The 21649-nt window shown below is 38.3% G+C and overlaps 1 protein-coding gene across 4 annotated transcripts in view; it reads left to right on the top strand.

Annotated features, from left to right (window-relative positions):
• The first annotated feature begins 401 nt into the window (after positions 1-401).
• Positions 402-21649, top strand: part of Tna (Zinc finger MIZ domain-containing protein tonalli) — a 54012-nt gene continuing 32764 nt past the window's right edge. For 3 of the 4 annotated variants that reach the window (XM_072887685.1, XM_072887683.1, XM_072887686.1), the window contains exon 1: positions 19417-20140. The gene's annotated coding sequence lies outside the window, so the exon portion shown is untranslated. Of the gene's footprint in view, positions 423-19416; positions 20141-21649 lie in introns of those variants that run through there. The other variant, XM_072887684.1, reaches the window with a different exon arrangement.

The raw sequence follows: 21649 nt of genomic DNA, 5'->3' as shown, positions 1-21649 counted from the left end.
TATTGAACCTATATATCTCTTTCTATTGTTATATTATTATAAATATAGTTATGCTAATATTTATATTAACAAATTATTTTTATAAGGAATCATACGTGTAAAATCGATCCGTTACACAACTAATTACACTTTAAAATGTTAATTCAAGAAAAAAGAATATACATCGTTTCTTCCTCACAATGCGTTATTTGGGTGTTTTAATTTCAGGATATTGATAATTTATCCAACTGTATATGTCAAGCTCAACTATATATTTGCATATCAGCGGACAATTTTATAATCATTTGAAACACTATTATTGATTTTCCAGATGACGAACGATCTCCGTTCGATCGAAGGTCATCGAACGGTATCCTGATATTTTCCGAGGTCGTCCGATGTCCTTCCGGAGATTCTTTGCGATCAAGGAAGAACCGCATACGGTGAGTCACGTTTCTATTTCTTATTAACGAAGGTAACGAAAGTATTTGATCAGTTGTTGAGAAACTTTGATTTTTATTTCGCCTAAAAATTTGACAACATAAATAATAAATGATTAACAATGAGTAACTTAAGTTGTTTATTTTACTTGGTTATTGTTATTTTCAAATTATCAAGTAAAATAAGAATTTCTATAAATCTCCAATAGCCGTGAAAAAATATATGTTGAAACAATTTTACATACAAACATTTTACTTTTACAATCCATGTATATAGAATATTAATTAAATAATTAAATATACATATATTTTGATAAATGTCAGAGATGTGTGATACGAAATGATTGTCTTGAAAGAGATTGAACACGACGCATGTAATTGATATACGTATCTCGTGAGAATCCTCTAAATAATATTTCCGTCCTAGTCAAGGTCAATTTATCGTCGTTTTACTTTGTTTACCGCGACGCAATCAGTTCCTCGGAGAGAAACGAGATAAAGATTGCCAGCGATTTTTAATATCAGGAATCGCTGTGAAAACGTACGGGGGGGGGGGAGGGGGGAGGTCAGCTTCCGGTCTAGGGGTACCTACAAAATGAGCGATATCCTGTGAGAACCGCTCGCCGTCGCGGAGAGAAACAACGGAACGCACAAGAACGTTTACGTTTGTTCACCGACGTCCAAGGTCATCCCGAGATCGAACCGAATTTGCGTGCGCGGATGCAGCATCGAAAGCAGAATCGATATCGATTCTTAACCAAACGCCTACTTTCGTAGCCGATCGATAAACGTTCTCGAGGTCGCTGTCCACCCTGAGGTCACCCTCCTGTACCCACGAGGTGAACAATATCCCGATGGGAACCCTTTGGCCGCGAATAGAGAGGAAAGAGAGAAAGACGAGGAGAAAGAGAGACGCGGAGGAAGAGAGAGAGAGAGAGAGAGAGAGAGAGAGAGAGAGAGAGAGAGAGAGACAGAGAGAGAGAGAGAGAGACAGAGAGAGAGAGAGAGAAAGAGAGGAGCCGCGCGCTAGCTGTTCACATTACTTTACTTACTATACGGGGTCAATGCCACCGCGTCCCGTCCCGCGGCCCCACTTCACTTCACTTGGCTTCACTTGGCTCCCCCTTTGCGCTTCTCACCGGCTTGCCCTCCGCCTCCTCGTTTTGCCTCCCTCCCGCCGTGCTTCCCCTCCGTCTTCTCACACCCGGCCGCCTTTCGCCCCTTCGTCTCCCTCGTCACATGCGCGCGCGAGATCGTTTCCCCTTCTTCCCCCCTGCCTTCCCCCCCGGCTTTCCTCCCCTTCTTTATCGGCGGCTCCTCTTGCGCGCCTCGACCTCACCTTCTCTCTTTTCCCCCGTCGCCGTTCTCATCCTGCTCCTCTGCACCCTGTTTCTCCTCGTCCGCCCCCACCTACATTCTCATCGACCGTTCGTGCACAAGAGCACAGAGAAGCGCTTCTTCGTATCGTATCGTCTCGTCTCGTCTCGTCTCCCTCGACTCGCTCCGACTCGCTCCGACTCGCTCCTTTCTCTCCTTTTCCTCGCCTCCTTCTTCTTCTTCTTCTTCCTTTTCCCTCTTTCTTTCTGCCTGCTCTCCTTCCGCCGCCTCTTCTTCCTTCGTCTCTCACCGCACCCCTCGCTCACCATCTACCCTCGCCCCTCCCTGCCCGCGCGCACGGCGCGGTATAAACTATTCCAAAAATTTGTACTGTTATTATTATCGCTTAACCATTCCCAGCGTAGGAGAGTTGGAGACGAGCACTCGAGTCCAGTACAATGCGCGACTCTGTTCGCGCCCCGCCGACTACGTCAATTCGACGACAGCGAGGGCGGCGACGGCGACGACGAGTCGTGAACGTCTGGTGTCTCTCTGCTAGTCCCCGCAGAGAGAGACACCCCCGGATCGATTTTTACGAGGGTGACTTTTTTCTTTAGCTTAGCGAGAGCGACGATGGAGGACGAACTCTGTGGCGCGAGGGGACATTACGTCAGCACGAGATTGATTTGTATGAACACGGATGAGAATCTCCTGAGAGAGAAAAGGATTCTAAAAGTATATAGAGACACGCTTAAAAAAAATATTGGTATATCACTCTATTGCTATGAGATAGTAGCTCCAATTGTCAAATGTGCCAAAAATAAATCATTGATTGCGGCAAATTATTAATTTGATTGCTATTCAACCGATATGAAATTTCTCATGACAATATTCATTTGCATGAGATTGCGACCAATGTAATAAATAAGTTATTCAAAGGAATTTTGAAAGAAAAAAGATTATGGTGCTGCTATTTTTCTATACTTGATGTTAAACAAATTTGAGATAATTAAGCGAATTTTATTTGAAATACAGAATAAAATTGATTTACGTTTTTGCTCTAACATATATATAAAGTACATAAAAAACGTTTAGTTTAATCACTTGTCATTCAAAAATTGCAAATTGCAAAACACATTTTAATCGAAAATCAACTTTAAAATTCATAAGAAAAACTCATAAAATTAATTGATTATTTCGAAACACATATGTCGATTCTATTTGCAATAGATACGTATAAACAAGAAAAATAAAATTGACGTAATCTACTCAACATGAAATGAAACAATCTATTACGTAATCGATGTAGAGCGCGAATCGCTGGTTTCAGTTTTAGATTCAGACTGTCAGATTCGAAGCAATTAAACCAGCGCGCAATTGACGTCAATGACAGTATGAAAGAGACCCTGTGTTTACAGAATGGAAATATATTTTCGTACAATTTCAATTTATATAAAGACAAAGAAAGAAAAGGGAAGAGAAGAAATGAATGAGAAGACCATAAATGACAACGACGATACGATCGTAAATTCGACAATGCATCGAGCGGGCGGTCGTTCTTCTAGAATTCGAAACGTTTATTCCAGGCCCGTTTATTAGCGTAATTTTTTCGCGATCGCGCATCTGAAAAGCGCGACGACGCAACTTATTTTCTCAGCAGAATTATTTTATCGCGAGCGCAAAAAGCCGCCGACTACAACGACGCCGTTGTATCGCGACAAACAGCCGATGTCCGTAATAAACGTCGAGGCCACAGGCGGACGCGCCTTACGCGCGCGCGCATGAATCTCGGGAACCTTCCGCGAAGCAAATGCAACGTGACCAATGTCAAGGCTGTGCCAGCGGCGGTAGTCGTATGCTGCTGCAAGTGCTGCAACAAATCTCGCGAGCCATGGTGCGCGACGAGCGCTGTGCAAATTCCTTCTCTCAGGTGCGCTTGGACATAAAGGTCATCCTTGTCCTATGAAAATTGTACATCTTATTCGAGATGATTTTAATGCGTTTTAACAAAAATAAGTACTTGTAATTAATTTGATTAGTAAAAAAAGATTTTATCTTTTCAATCGAAATATATTATAACTTATATTTTATTTCTTTTTAATGAGTCTGTGATTTTCTTATCTTCTTCTTACGAAAGATGGATTATTTTTTTAACTAAAATCATTGATTTCTTTTGTATTAATTAAAGCAAAGATTTTGAACATTAAAATGTCGCTTTGAGATCTGTACAATTTCTTTCTAATATATGTTTTTTCGAAACTGCGAAAGAGCAAAAAAATTCAAGTTTGAAAACATCTTTATAAATAATTATTTATATAACTATATTTTGTTATGAATATGTTATTTTTAGTTTTTGCATCTATTAATTGATTATGATTGTTTATTATACTATTTTAATATCGGAATGTTTGGTTTAAATCGGTATTCGAATAGCGGCGTGATCTTCTGTTGTATATTATGACCGTTACGACAATGAGGACGTTCGACCTCGATATCGAGTGTCGGGTCACAACGGTGTGCCGCAAGCTCGAGGTGGAACGGGCGACAAATAACATTTTAACGAAGACAAGCGCGCGGTGGCGACAGGCCGTTGTCGGCCCTCGCTCGTCGAAAATCTGTGAAGATGCGCTTCTTCCAGGAAGTAGGAGTTGCGGGGATCATCGACCCTTCACGGCTATTTCAGTTATTTTGCAGCATGCAGCTATTTTAAATACATATTGTAGAGGCATACGAGCATGAGCCATACGGAGATAAGGAGGACGAAGAGGAAAGAATGAGAGAGACGAGAAGAGAAGAAAACGCAATGCTGTGGAGGAAGGATGCCTCATCGTACATACGAGCAAGAGAACGAACTAAGAGAGGAGATGGAGTAACAAAGACGAGAAACGACGAAGAAGAACATTGAGTAAGATGGAATAAGATGGAAAGACAAGATCGGGAAGAGAACAATTCTCTCTCTTCCTCTCTCTATCTTTTACATGCGCGAGAGAAAGAGAGAGAGAGAGAGAGAGAGAGAGAGAGAGAGAGAGAGAGAAAGAGAAAGAGAGGGAGAAAAGAGAGACTAGCAAGGAGAAAGAAGCTACCAGGAGAGGCCAAGGGGTTGGTATTTATAGTCGTTGTCGTCGTCGTCGTCGTCGTCCTCGTCGTTGTCGTCGTTGTCGTCGTCTTCGTCGGCGGCGGCGGCGTCGTCGTCGTCGCCGTCGTCGACAGGCTTGACTCCTCGCTGAAATTTCTGGGAGGGGTGCATCCTTCCTTGTCGCCCCCGTTCATCTCTATTTCCCTCGCTATCCCTCTCGCGCCTTCCTCAAAATCACCATTCCCGCCCACCCGTCTTCCCTCCCTCGACGTCTCTCGCGCACACTCTGTTATAGGAATTTCCTATGATTAGAATAAGTATTTCTATACGGCTTACCAAACGAATAAATACGCGCGCGTACACACATACGGAAACATATATATATATATATATGTCTACCGCCAAGAATAATTTATGACCGAAATTTCGTCTGTTGCTGGTGCGGCGATGAAGCCTCTTCCACCCGTGGCACTCGTATTCGACCGATCTTCTGTATCCCAGCATATTCGAAGGCTCGCGACACGAACGATCGTGTCATCGATCTGTTGAACAGAATCCGGAACGAGCGCTCCGCCGCTCCTAGATCTTTCTCCCCGTCGGCTGATCACGCGTGCAACGGTCACGACGACCTTTCGCACCGATTCGCGCGCGCGCGCTTGCGCTCGCGAGCTTGACCCGTGGGTTCGGCGCCGCCGTGTGAGCGTCATTGCCTTCGAATCGAAAATAATTGTGTACGCGTGACGTTTACATACGAAACGTTGTCCCGTGAATCCATTCACTTCCAATTTCAATCTTTGTGTACAAACATCGTGTATTGTAACGTAAGAATGTTTATTCTTTAAACGAAAGGTTTTTCTTTAGAAATAGCTTGTCAAAGACCTAATAATTTTAATGACAATAAGAATCAGCTATAATTAGAATGTTACATTACAGAACATGTTACAGAATTTCGCAATTATTTCTCATGATACAAATACGTTAGTATTATATAGGTATGTATATAACTTATACATATCAAATAAAGCTTTGTCTTATTCTATTGTCTTGTTGCGCAGAAATATCGAAACTATTTTTTTCTTTATCAATCGAACGTATTTAGCTGCAGGCACACTAGAAGTTAGAGACTCACATATCCAGGTGACCTTTCGATAAGATAAAAAATACTTCAAGATTATTTATTAGAAACATTTTGTCTATGTTTATTTTTATATTTATTTAAATATGTTTTTATATTTATTTAAATATTGCATTAATTTTATTACAATAATTTAAAAAAATTATCACGTATAAGCAATAATTTGAAATTAGATCTCGTTGATTTTTTTCATTAGAAGTTAATTTTTTTATATCCAAATGCAAGCTATTAATCATACAATTTTATCTCAATCAGTTATAATAGATTTAGAGAACTGAATCAATTAATTAATTTTGATTCGTTCGTGAAATTGTCGCTACTATAAACATACGAAAGATCCGTGTTTATTCACTTAGGATTGAAACATAAAATTCATTCTTCTCATTTTATTAGTTTTGAAAGAAAAATGCGAAATTGGCAATTAATCGAATCCTCGATTAACCCAACAAACGATAGATGATCTAAATCATCTTACCGTACATCTTCTCGTACAATTAATTTGACAAGAGCAGACGTCACAGTCCCGCTAAACAAGCGCCGTTCGAGCATCGTCCGACAGATACGTACGTATATGTATGTACCGTACGCGTATCAGTATAATTGACTGCGTACGTTAATCGCACCGTCGCGCAACAATGCCGGCGAGTGTTCTCGAGTCTGCGCGCGGGCCAGGATGATTTTCAAGCATTTCGAAGTGAATCGGCACGTGGAAAAAGAAACCGGAGCGACGTCGGAGCAGCCAAACTAACAAGGTGGAATGCACGCGCGCCGCGGATGTGACGCGCGGGTCACCGTTTCTTTGCGGTACTGCGAGTAGAAAGGTGGACGCCGCGGCCTTATTTTACAGTGTCGTGCCTCTTCACGGTCACTTGCGATTGTGCGAGCGACCGGCACTCGCAAATGTGCGATTCAGTCCAGCAGTCAGTCGAGGAATCTCTCTCTTCCATTGAACGCATATAGAAATTACAGAAGCGCTGCAAAAGTTACTTTACTGCTTGCAAAATTGCCAGATTGCAAACGCGTTACATAAAATGTAATATTATTTTTTAAGTCGCATTTAATTGACCTTTTTTCTTCTTCCATCATGCAAGTTTTTCGGATGACATATTATTATAATCCTTTAGAAAATTGTACTTTCTGTGTCGTAATATAATACGTAACTATACTTTATATTATTTTAATAAATCTAACTAATTTTCTCTTACATTTTGCTTTAGGAAGAAACAATTGAGTATTGAATGAATAATTTCCTAAACTGAGCCAAAAGCGTGTTGCGTGCATATGCATATATGTACATGAATTAATTTGACTGACCATTTGCATATAAATAATCTTATCGATTGTGTTACAACAAGAATGTTTGATTCAACTTATTTAATAATAAACGTCATTTTAAATAAATAAATTTCAAATTAAATAAATATTAATTTTACGAAAAATTTGTGCATATTACGCTTTTGTACATATGCATATTTCAAACACTACAGCTGTTGTGCAAAAATTAACAAAATAACAAAGTTAAAAATAATAAAATTCTGAAATTACACACACTCGTTCTTCGTTTCAGCATAACATATGCAGAAAACATTAATAAAAAATGTTACATACTATATAAAAAGCGTTTTATACAATATAAGAATTGTAAATTTTCAAGTGCTATTTTTAATATTTTAAATTTTTCTAAAGTTTGAAATGCAACTTTTAAGTTTCTTGCGTTATATGCGTCTTTTTTGTACAGTTTTCTAGAATAATCGAAATCTTTCTTATTCCAATAGCTCCTACCCCATTGTTCTACCGATTCTTCGCTTATTCCTTTTCGTCACATCCTGTTTTCTGATTGGTTCGCAGTCTTTCAAATAGCATTGTCTCGTAATCTTTTTCCCTTCCGTCCTGTGAGGTCGTTCCAACGTTTCTAAACCTTGAAACCTACCGCCCTCGTTACATTCAAACTGTGAAAGGTTTTCTTTTTCTCTACACGAGAAAAATATTATAGTAAAAATTGTAATACAATTTTAGTAATCGTGGAATATATTAACATAAAAAAATCAGACAATATTTCACATTATTCAATAATATTATATACATATTATATTATATCATTGATTATTTATTAACATTCATATAAGATTTTTCACAGAGTTCTATTTTTATTGGAAAAATCGCAATTTTGTTCCACTTTCTCGTTGTCTTTGGATCGGAATGTAAGATTATATCATAATCTCTTACAGTTTCTCTTTTACATTAGTTTGTTTTCTCGTTTTATTGCCTAGATGATTCTTTCTATTTTTTTTTTTAATAATTTTTTCTCTAAATTTTTACTCTATTTATTACGCTGTGTTTTCCATTTCTTTTTCTTTGGTTTATTTCTCCTATTTCTCGAAAAAAATATTCTGTTTCTTGTATTCTGCATTTTACCTGATGATTCTCCCTTACCACACTTTTCAAACTGTGGCCAAGTTTTTTACTTTTCTTTGATGCTTTAAGTTTTGATTTGTTCTCTTCTTTGAAGCTTGTACATTTATTCTCCCTTTGTCTTTTTCCTTGTAGGTTTTTTTATATGTCTAGAATAAATATCTAAAATTCTTCTATGTGCTAGTAGTATCGGAAGTCTGGAATGCACTAGAATGCTAGCATACTTTTTCAATTCAATTTTTTTTCTTCAGTGTCTTGATTTTTTCGTTTGTATTATTCCTTTATTATAATCAATGACCACGATTTAATTTGTAATTTTTTTCTGAAATAAAATATTATAAATTCTCTTATGTATATGCATTTTCTTATAAAATTTATAATTGTAAAAAAATCACATATTTGAATATTTCATTTTACATGATTTTAATTTCATAAGAAAATGCATACACATAAGAGATAATCTATGATATTTTGATTCAGACAAAATTAAAGATCCGAGACTTTCGATATTACTAATGCCAAGAAAAATGTCAGATATGCTGTAAGATTGCACTTTACAATTAAATACGCAATACAATCAAATAATTATTATAAAAATTGAAAATTAAGGCACAAATAAACTTCCATCTGAATAAATACTTTTCTATTTGTTGTCTATTCTCTCTTCTTTCTCTCTTTCTTCTTTTCAAGATAATCAATCAAAGATCTGTTTCAAATATCGAAATGATCAAAGTACGTATAAAGTAAATATTTAGAAATGTTTGTATAGATCGATTACAGACTACGTAATTAAATATCGTTGTCAAAGTATGAAGCATGTGACAAAAATAGCATGACGTAAAAATGGTGCACGATTGCGCGATGAGAACAGCGTTCGCGATTTCTCGCATACCTACGAGCTTACCAGTAGCCACATGCAACTGTGCAAACACTCCGGCACAGACATTGTTATCTATGTGCCACCCGTTACTCATATGGTAATCAGAGTGTTAAGCACTAAATTATCTGCATTAGCATGTACTATCGATTTGGCTGCGCGCACGAAGCAATCCGATGCAGACAGATTGCACGCGTTGACAATGTTATATATGTACTTGTGTATTTTCACTAAAGGATCCGGCGATTTGTTCACGATAATCATTTCTCAAATTTCGATATGGTTTAATCGAGCTTTATACTTTGACGATGCAAACATTAACGACGATTGTTTAAAGACAGCTGCATTAGCTTTATTTCGTAAACACGTAGATAATTGGATTAACGAACATAAAGGAATTCTCACCATTTTATTAGGTGAAAGTATTCGTACTTATTGACTCTCTCAGGTGTTTCTCAATATTCTCTTGCAATTAACATTTTGATCGGCAATGATCGAGCAAGCCGTACGAATCTTTAATATCGCTGATATTTCATAATCTATCGTTTCCTACTTTGTGTTTCCTCCACATCAAGTAGTAATTACTGATCTGATTGCTCGTATACATTCAAGTTTCTCACGAAACTCACGCCTCCGAAAACATAGTATGATTGCCGCGGTAGTTAAAGTAGGTAATTTGTTGCGAATATCACTTTGCGCGTTGTACGTGCTCTTGAAAAACAAGTATCAATATAAAAACTTGAGAAGAGGCAGCGCGCACGCACGTTGTTTAAAATTTAAAATTATTTTTATCAAATCAATTAATCTCTTCAAAATAAAAAATAAGCTCATATAAAATTTTTTTCTTTTTCTTTTTTTTTTCAAATCATCCCTTTACATCTTAAATTTCTCTCATGAATATATGAATATTATTGCTGCATGAAAAGTCGATCAGATATCATCAAGATGCTAACAAGACGAGAGAATATTGAAATATCGATATGTATCGCTCGCATGCTTACGGTTCACAGACGATTCACATGAACAGCGTACAAATGGCGACGGTTCGAACTATTCGCTTTTATGGCTCCGACACTGACCTCTGACACGTCGTAACCGCGGCAGGCGACACCGCGAGTGACACGTCCGCCCCTTTACCGCCTCCTCGAAAGAACGTAGCTCTTTCGCGGCAGAGGTGCATATCCCCATCGTGCGTCGGCATGCGCGTGCGTGCGTGTCCTTCGAAGGTTGGAAGACGCGGATAACCGCGAGTACTTCTACTGCGGTAGATGCGAATTTAAACATTCCCATCGATCCAAGATATAAGCAAAATAAAAATTCTAGTTAATTATTCAAACTGAAAAAACGCGAAAATTCTCCCGCAAAAATTAGAGATTTTCCGCAATACTGTATAATAAATGTTATAAAATAAAACAACCACGTATATTTTTGTAAACAATATTAAATATGCCGATATACTTTTTATTCATATATAGCTATTTTTAATTAATAAATAGCTAAATAAACTAATAATAAGCAATGTGTGTGTGGTAAATCTTTAATTAGCTCTGATAATTATAATTAGCTAATAATAGCTAAATATTTAAGTATGTATTTATAGTCGACAACAAAATCTGATTTTATAATAGTTAAATTTTACAGTTATGTAATTGGAAACATTAATATTTCGAAAAGGGGACTTGAAAGAAGAAGATATAATTGTTTATAAATATATTCTCGCGCGTAACTTGCACAATGATATACGAAAAAAAATTTATTTTTATTTAAAAAAAATTATTATGTAGATAACAAGAGAAAATAAGCTTGAGAGTTTCTGTAGCCAATATAATTGCAAGTTGTATGCATATATATTATTTTCTAAAACTCATTATTATACTTTATTTTAAAAAAATATTTGAAAATAAATCACGAAGAAACAGTAAACGTGCTGTTACTTTACATCCTTTAAGTAATCTTTACGTAATGTGTCTTCAGTTGCGCATTTCTAATCAACAAGACGTATAAAATTGTCAAGCGAGATTGAGTAAAGACGCAAAAACAATTCATTGCGATATGCTATATGTCAGCATATAAACGTATCTAATCTTGTGCGATAGTTAAACTCAATCATAAAACGATGAAGAGATTCTTCTCCCATTTTTAGTCGAAAAAATAATTTTAACAACTTCAATCTCTTTACTTCTTTTATCTTCTTAAAGAACAATCGTATTTTTAAAATATTTTATTTCTTTCCAGTATAAATACCACACACGCTGTTTCTTCTTTCTTCAACAAACAACATATATATTGTACAAAATAAATACTATTTGTATTATATATTAGTTTTAAATATGTGGAATAAAAAATAAAATAATTTTTATCATCGAAAATTTTTTGCATTAAAAAAATTTTATAAAGTCGGTACAGGAACTATTAAAATAAAATAATTTGACAAATATAAGCAAGTCTCCTCTTTTAAGTTTCTCTCGTTTCAACTATGCAAATTTCGCGATGTAAAACGATAAAGTCGTGTATATATTATGACGTATTTCTGTCACCTTGGCTGATGTTTTACAATTATCGCATAATCGTATTAAATGTTATCTTTATGGATGTTGCACTGGCGTAATCGAAACGGCATCGGAATTGGCAAAGCGACTCGCGTATATATGTGTATATATTAGGTGTCTATGCGAATCGACGTCACATGATCCATGCTGGTCGACCGATTAACATTATAAAGCCGCGATAACGTTTGTTGCAAATTGAGTTGTAGGAACATTTATGCGAATACGCTTATCTGAAAGCAATAGAAAATGCGTGCACATTATCATTTGCGATTCTATGCTTTCGTAATTTGGTAGGCAACGAAAATCATATATAAGCCAATAATTTGAATTTCTTTTTGTGTACTCGTATTTTGCTCAAAGATTGATCATATTATCAATAATTAATGTGTCAATTAAAATTTTACCAAATTGATTTTATCGTACTTTTGGAGGGATACAAATATCTATCCATTAAACCATATCTTTGTACATCATAAAATATATAAATATTATTTGATATGTAGTTTTGTATATATAAGAAAATTAAAAGTTTTGTACGTTTATTTATTTTTAAAATTAAAAAAATTAAATTTTAATCAGAAAATCTCACATTGCAAAAGATGAAAAGTTGACGTTTTAATTTGCACTTGAGTTTTAGAATTAGTTACGTGCTGCTTAAAACATAGCGTAATTCTCGTTAAAAAAAAGCTAAAACGTGAGTAGATGATAAGGTTTCGCTACCAGACATGTGACGATGCTTACGCAATTGTTGTAAAACATTTTTATGAGATATAACAACCAGAACATACTTTATGTAGTATGCAAATTCTTCGAAAAACTATACGTTTAGAGCAGAAAAAAATTTTTCGTCTAGAGCAGGAATAATTACAATTATATAGCAAACTTTCTCAAAAACTTTTGTCAAAGAAAAATAAAGTTTCAAATTGATATATAGAAATAATACGTATATTTGAAATAAAACTATGTTGATGGAAAGAGAAATCCTTATAATTTTATCAAAATTAATTTTTTTAAATTGTTAACTAAACAGTCATTTCTAATGAGAGGCAATTAAACACATCTAGTTTCGATTTTCAAGAACAATTGATAACTTATTTATATAAGGACTGCATATTCACAGAGCAAAATTCGAAAAAATATGTTTTAATCACCAGCTAATTCACAAAGTATTTAGAACTATAAAATGCGCGAAGATCGAAAGTGCATTGCTCTATATACATGTACGTCAAACTAAAAATGGTATCCGGGAGAAACCGACATTTCTTTTATGGACGTAGGGAAACTAAGGAAAATGTACACCAGTGTAACAAGTCTCAAGTATCAAATTGCTGCTAGCGAAGGACCATTTAAGGCCTCGCCCCATAAGCAATACTGCACGAGTGATGAAATTCTATCTGCAATCTCGATAGACGGAACGATTAACGTATTAGAAGGTTTAAGTCAGCTGATGGAACAATCATGGCTTGCATTCATGCTAGCAGGAAAAGATACTGCATCGCTATACTCGTCACATTATCCGTGACATTTTGAGCTTAGCTCATAATGTCAGAGTGAAAAAGAGAAAAGATTCTGAAATACACTTGTTCAGAGTTTATTATGTTACATGAAATAAATTTTCTTCTATCAGATGCATATAAGGGATGTGATATAAGTTTGTTAAATAAATTAAAGAGTTTGCTTTATCGCTATTTTGTGAATCTTTCTTCGATAAATTTGCTGACGTGTTATTTTTTATATATATATTATATTTAGATTAAAAGTTTCATCACGCAATTACTACATTTCTATAATAATTATATTACTTTACTTGCTACGAGGAAGCAATTTCTTTCAATTCATGTTGAGGATAATCGAATATGCCATCAGTTCAAATACCATTAGTTTCTATTATACTTCTTCATAAATCTCTATTTTTTTTTTTGCAATCTCTTGACAACACACATATTCCGTTCAGTAATTTAAGACTTGATGATCGTAATTCTTAGAGGAAACGATATTAAGATCCGGCGCGTCCTGCGATCAAAGAAATTTTGATTAACCACATCTCGATCCTGTAATTTCATATGCATGAAACGATCGATTGAATACGCACGGTCCGGGAATCATCATTGCAGCAATGAAAACCGTATATTTCAAGCCGCAAACAACTAATAACTCTTCAGTGCGCATAATTATTTTCGATTCCTCTTTTTCTCTCTCTCTCTCTCTCTCTCTCTCTTTCTCGATGCGTACGATCTTGAACATTCAAAATTGCGAAAATTTATTATCAATTTTGCTAAATAACATTTTTTTTAACACGCATTATCACATATCATACAATATATTGTAATTTTGAGAGTAAAAAATATATTAGGAATTTCTATCAGTCAGAATTTCTAGAAACAGAGAAAAAATCGATATGCGAACGTATCTCTATTTAAGGGTCACATCAGGTAGAAACGAAGAACTTCCCAGCATATTCACACACTATTCTTTTACAAGTAGAAGTTTCTTTTAACTTTCTTACTTTCTAATTTCTAGTATCCCTTTGTGTCTGAATAACTCTCTCTGTTTCCGAAAATTTTTGTATCTATAATTTTTCAGAAAATATAATCTTTTCGATAAATTTGAATACAAAGTTTATTGTTTTATTTTATATAAAGCAACGTATGTTTTCAATATTACTAAATTTATTTCATAGATTTTTAATTCGTAATTCTATCTATGTGATTATATATATATATATATATATATATATATATATATATATATATATATACACACACACACACACACACACACACAATGTATATCTGTATTAAATGAGTCCTATTAATTTATGTATGTATACAAAGTATAAAATATCCTATTAGAAAGTAATCTGACAAAAATTTAAACGTTATTAACTATGTACTCCCAGCTAATAAGAGAGTTATAAAGTCAAAATATTAATATTGATATCTGTCAATGTCCTGTGGTTACGCCACTGGTCACCTCGATGTCTCGTGCGATCTCGCGCGTGCGTTTGACTCGAGAGTAAGAGAGATCGTTTCACATTTCTCTCGCTCGCAGGTAGAACGATACGAGCAAGAAACACGACGGAAAGGACGATCTATACGTGTAACAGGAAGAAAGAAAGAGAGAGAGAGAGACAAAGAGAGAGAGGCAAAGTAATGACTCGCAGGCACGGATTTAGGCGTGGGACGGAGGAGTGGTGTAAGGATGAGGGCCCTTTCGCTCTCGACGTAAAGCAGGGTGCTTTGAATCAAGCGTTTGCTTGTGACGGAAAATTTCTGGCCTCTGAATGAATACAACGACACGAGGGAGAGCATGTTTCTCGGACTTATAATTTTGAAGCAGTAGGTCTCTAGTAGAAACAAATATTTTAGACATAAATAACAAATAAGAGATAGTTATACGCGCATGTAATTTTTATTTTTATAAATTAAATTGCTATTGCTAATTATATATTAATACTTTTAGTGATATCCATAGCATCATCAGTTTTATTTTTAATGACAAATATCGATACTTTTTTTTTTTAAATAATCATCCTAATTTCAAGTTAATTTAGATTTTCGAAGAATTATTGGCGATTTGTATCCGAGATATATTTGTGTATCGAACCTTGTTTTCGTTGTATAATTAATTTTATCAAATGGATAATATGAATACGCCTGTAATCTGCGACGAGGCAACGTCGCGCTCTTGCGAAGCTGCCGAGACTGAAGAAAGACACTCGATGAGCATGATTGTCTGAAACATACACTCTCGCACACACATACATACCATTCTAAACATCCGTGACACGTAACGAGGTCTTCGAGCAGCAACTCCTCGTATTCATCGACAGTCACACAGGCAATTTGAGTGCATAACCAGTATTGTCAGATTAAAGAATTTTCCATTTTACCAGAGAAGGACACCGGAATTTAACGATGAGTTTAACCTTGAGCACAATTGTTAAGAAGAAAGGGAAAGAAAATTTTTTTTTTACAACCTTTTCTTAAAGATTCTCAAGTTCATTCTTTAAGAAAGTACAAAAATATAGAGTGATTTATGGAACACATAATTTATACTAAAATAGTTATTCTTTACTTTCTTTGTCTCTTTTTTTTTTACCTCTAATATTTATTTAAATATAAAATATATATAATTTTTCTATTCTGAACTGGGTGAATATACACTAAAATCTGTAACATATAAGACTTTTATTCTAATAATTAAAAATAAATAAATTTTAGTATGTAAAGAGATAAAAGTATAAAAAATAAAAATAATTTCAAGTTTTTTTTTTCAAAATTCAAAGAAATTCATGCTATTGTAAACTCGAACAAATTCTCGAATTATTTATTACGATCCATTTAAGAGATCATAATTTCAAAGGAAGTATTTTTTTTTCAATTTGATTTTTTGAGCAGTTTTGTGAACATTTTTTATGAACGTAATTAAGTATTTTATCCTTGCTTAATAGACACGCGCGCACACGCGAGGAACACGCGCAGCCTAAACGTAAAATCCCGTTTCGATGTTCTCGATCTACGTCTGCTGGACCGGGGCTGAGAGAAGATGCCTTGAGAATGTATTAACGGAACGTACGCGCGCCCGCGTACATGCGGTACATTTTTCTCACTATACGTCAGACAGTATAAATCTGGAATGCTTGGTTTTGAGACTGCTTCTGCCAAAGCGAGAAGAAGCTTATGTATCTATTGTGAGATACCACGAGCTTTACATACAATTGAATAATATAATTTAATATCATTTTACAATTCTATTAATTTTACATATCAATACGAGATATAATATATATTTATTATTTATTATAAGAGAGATATTATCTTATTGGAGATTTCATCTCTCTAAAATATTTCCATTATTATTGACGATATAAAAAAAATGTGTAAAAAAGATTATTGTATACAGAAGGTCAAGGTTACTAGAACATATAATATATGTACAGTAGGGAGAGGATTGTGTATATGTCAGATATCATACGGTATTGTCATCCGAGATTTAAAAATACGTAAAGTATAAATTGCGAAAAAAAACAATTGTTATTTTAATATCTATCTTTAATATTTACCTTGAATTATATAAATCTCTTTCAATATTTTTTACATTTCTTTATAGCGGAGATATTTTGGAGATGTTCACTTGATGAAGCTGTCCTATATATTTCCTTATTTATAAACGTAGAAAGGAGACAAGGTTGCGAGGTCAGAAAAAAATTGTAGTTTACAAGATTAAGGAGAAACTGTACGGATCAACTACGTAAAAAGTTCATAAATCTAATAAAATTCATGAATCTGGAAATTAGACTTTATTAGATATAAGATTTGTTAACTTTTAACATAGTTAACAATAAGATCCGTACACTTGCTCCTTAAGAGAATCATCGTACAGTACGCATCATGACGATTCGGTAGCGGAACGTGGATTACCGGGAATAACGCCCCTCTTGTCCCGACATCGTCTACGGTCTACGGCGTTCACGCGGAGAAGCTGTCCTACTCGAGACGACAAACTCGCATCTCTACATGCCGTACGGGCTACAGGCGACGTGTCATCGGAGACATATCGACACACAGGCACGCATATCTATCTACCTGCCTACCTGCCTGCTCGCCTGCCTGCCTGGCGGTGCATAAGGTCCTGGGCAGCACACGGAGAGAAACGCTATACATGCAGCCAGGGTTTGGGTAGGGATCCGTGTGTACGTCCCGGTAGCGACACACAGCCGTGGCCGGCAGTCGACACAACGGAAAGACGGAGGACGACGCCGTTGGCAGAAGGAGCAGGCGGACAAAGAGAGACGGGTAGGGTGGCAGACGGAGACGGCGACAGACGCCGCCGGTTTCTCGGATCGAGCAACCAGCACGAGGACGAGAGAAGAGGACAACGGGCGCGCGGCGAGATGAGAGAGGATGGCAGGGCGGAAGAGGGGGAGGGGGACGCAAAGGGGATCTTTCCCCTCTATCGTTGTGGCTCCACCCACACGCGCCACCGTCGTCGCCGAGGCGCGCAATCTGGCAACAGTGGCCCGCTATAACCGATATTGTGGCCGTGGATTGAATGGAGGGGAACTAGAGCTCTCTCTCTCTCAGGTCAAACCGCCCCACCGGCATCCCTCGATCGCACGGAGGAGAGCGACCCCTCGTGCTATCCAACCCTTGCGCTTCAAGCCTACTCTCCGTCTCGTTCTCGCCAGCGCTCCGTCTACTGCGTACTGCGTGTTACGTTCTATCGCACCTTCCCCTCATCCGGCACAGCCGTACCCTCTCCCCCCCCCCCGCCCCACTCTCTCTCTCACCCCTGATTACGCTTCCCTTTCGCCAGATGGCGTCTGAGCACGTTGGCATTGTCGACGACCGTGCATGTGTGTGTACGTGTGACGTTTCTCCCACTGGGTCTGTGTGGTGATTCACTACCACCAATGACGACGACGCTCTTCGTTCTATCACTATCTTCGACAACGAGTTTCACCCACCCAACGGTAGAGAGAAATCGGTGTATACGTTCTGCGTATATGTATGTATGTATGTATGTATGTATGTATGTATGTATGTATGTATGTATGTATGTATGTATGTATGCATGTATGTGTGTGTATGTGTGTTACGAGTCGTGGTCGTGACGACGAATCGACGTGGGACAAGGATGCGAGAGGGCGCGATGGTGGGAGCGAGAAGGGTAAAGCGAGAAGAGCGAGAGAGAAACTGAGAACGTGGCAAAAGGGAGCAAGCGAGAAGGACACCGTAGGCCCCAACAGCCTCTCACTAGACAGTATTACTTTCAACCGTTTAGTGGGGCCAATGCTACCCGACACGCGGAGTAGTCAGTCAGCCTGAGCAGTCGGAATCAACGAATATATCGAGAGAAGAAAATTCTTTCCTTCTCAATATACAGTTTTTTTTTTTAATTTTTTCGTGTCATTTCTCTCCTTGATATTTCGCCAATTTAAGAGAGAGGAAGAAAAAGATAGAGAGACAGAAGAGAGAAACGGCGTTTGCCTTATCAAAGTGATAGAGGACGTGCATTCACGTCCAAATACACTGTCGTCGTCACGTTGTTGGCAATTTTCGCATCAACGCTCGCAGCAGCCGTACCTAACCGACGCTGCGCTCGTGACAGACTGAGGCGCGCGACTGCCGCGGTCGGTGGATATAAATAAAGTTTCCGCGGTCTCTCGCACGCGCGAGAGAAAGAAAGAGGTGAAACGAGCGCGCGCGACGACGGCCAAGGAGGGAGGAGAGGCAGCGGCAGCGAGAGGAGGAAGAGGAGGAGAAGACGGAAGAGGGAGATGGAAGAGCGCCGGCAACTGGCACGGGCTGTTGTTTGAATACTTCTTCCGGCGAGAGCGCGATCGATCGATCGAGCCGATCCATCGGGAAAGAGAGACCGTATTTCGTGTACTATTTGAACAAGTGAACGCACGTACGCACGCACGCACGCACGCACGCACGCACGCACGCACGCACGCACGCACGCACGCACGCACGCACGCACGCACGCACGCACGCACGCACGCACGCACGCACGCACGCACGCACGCACGCACGCACGCACGCACGCACGCACGCACGCACGCACGCACGCACGCACGCACGCACGCACGCACGCACGCACGCACGCACACACGCACGTACGTACGCACGCACGCACGCACTTACGTACGCTTTGGAATCTCGCGCCGGAAAAGCACGACGCGATCAGCGCCGTCAGCCGTCACAAGGACTCGCCGGTATCGGTTGTGCGAGAGCGGAGAAGTCTTCGCCCCCTTCTCCCACGAAACGGAGAAGAGAATAGGGCGGGAGGGGGGGAGAAGCGGCGCATCGCATTGAAGTCGCACGCGCGTGGAACACTCCGACCGGTTATCGCCTTCAGTTGGCTCGTGGCTCGTGCGGAGCGTGGTCGAGGTATCGTATTGTCCGTGCTCCGTGTGTCTCATTTCGGTCTTCTTCGCGCGTTAGGTTCTGTGCTGTCGTCGTTATCATCGCCGTTGTCGTGTTTCCGTCGTAATGTGCCTATGACGAGGTGATGAACGGCCGGCGTCGCAGTGTCGAGCGGCGTGGTGACAGTGTTCGTCGTCCTGTCGATGGACGATGACGATTAACAAAGCGGACAGCGATACCGTAGTGATCGTCCGTGGAAAACGCGCGAGGGAAAACAGTGTGCTCTATGTGATCTAGTGTACTTACTTGTATTTCGCATAAATATATATATATACATGTGTATTATATATACATATATTTATACACGCGACGCGTATATCTTACGGCGTGCATTCTTGGATTATGCTTCGTCGCGGAGGATTCCCTTTTGTGATCGTCCCTAATCATAATCTGAGGATAATGCGATATTGTAGTCACGCAGGTGAGTCCTTCAACTCGTTTAACTTGATTTTTTTTTAGGATGCTAATAAGGATTATTATTGAAAATGTCCCGTTGTAGTTTCAAACGCGTGTCTCTCTTTCGCATCGATGATAATCTTCTCAATAATAACAGATGAGACTTCTGTTCATAAAATATAAATATCTCAACGTTTGTATTTTCATCTCGTTGAAGATTACATCTAATATTCTTGCAACGTTCATTCATAATAATTTCATATTAGCGTCCTAAGATTGATTTTTCGAGATTTTCAAACTGAATTATATAGTGCGAACTTTTGCAATTTTTACAACTGCAATTTTTTTATAAAGTTTCATTCACGATATGTAACGTAAATTATGTAAAAAATTCATTTGCTCTTTCGTTTAAAAAATAATCAATTACTGCTATAAGAAAGATGGAAAGACCGTTTGTGCAAATAAATAATAATGTAACTCTATCGATTCTGTTATATTATTAGACGTGAATCGTGAATCGAAAATATCGAACGATCACTTGTAAATACGACGTGTCTTTCCATCTATCTTGTCATCGATTATCGTTCGGAAACGCGTGAAAAAAGAGATTGAACTTTGCGAGTAGAATCTTGTTCTCGCTTTCCTTCCGTGTATTTTCGAGATTATCCCTCTCTCGAGTCCAACTTTTCATATACTGTAAATACGGAAATATCACGTTTCTCAATTCTTGCAGTCTTGTGAAATGAAACTCTGTAGTTAATCTAGTACTAGTAGTAGTAGTAGTAGTAGCAGCGGTAGCAGTAGCGGTAATAGTAGTCAGAGTACAAGAGTACTTACTGATATTTACCGTAGTCTCCTTTTACGCGCCTTGACTCGTATCGACACGAAATCCCGCGCGACTCTCTCATCGATCGGCGGGAAAACGCCCGCGATCTCTCTCTCTCTCTCTCTCTCTCTCTCTCTCTCTCTCTTTCTCCTTGATGCCGTTACTTGCTCGTTATTACATCGCGGCGGTGGATATTCCGACCGAGCGTACAGCTAGGCGCTTTCACAACGGGTGATTGTTCTAAAGATGTGTCATTCCGTCCCGCTCGCGCTCGCGCCGACTTACTCGGGCTTTCGGGCCTGGTTAGAAGTCGCGAGAGAGCGAGAAAAAGACGCGCGGGACACGCGGCATTAAGCCGCGAGAGTAAGTAGTGGCGGTAAAGGAGCAACGGGGAAGGGAAGGGGGGGGGTAGAAGTGGAGATATCGAGGCGATCATCCGTCGTCGTGGACGCGTGCGCGCGCGAGTCGACGAGAACCAGAAAGTCACGTCCACTGTAATCTTGGACGGGCTGCTCTTCTCTGTAGGTCATAAAGCGTAAAGCTCCACGTATATTAACACCTTGGTCACGAGACGTCCTATAGTTCATAGGTCGAGACGTCGCTGATGAGGTTTACCTGCGAAATTCCTCCTGAATCATCTATATGTTGCTCTTGTACGGCGTTATCAACTTTTAGGTATTAGTTGTTGTTTGTGCGCGCTATTGATAT

The sequence above is a fragment of the Anoplolepis gracilipes genome, chromosome 3 (genome assembly GCF_047496725.1).
Source record: "Anoplolepis gracilipes chromosome 3, ASM4749672v1, whole genome shotgun sequence".
Taxonomy (NCBI): domain Eukaryota; kingdom Metazoa; phylum Arthropoda; class Insecta; order Hymenoptera; family Formicidae; genus Anoplolepis; species Anoplolepis gracilipes.
This window is presented reverse-complemented; position numbering and strand designations above follow the sequence as displayed.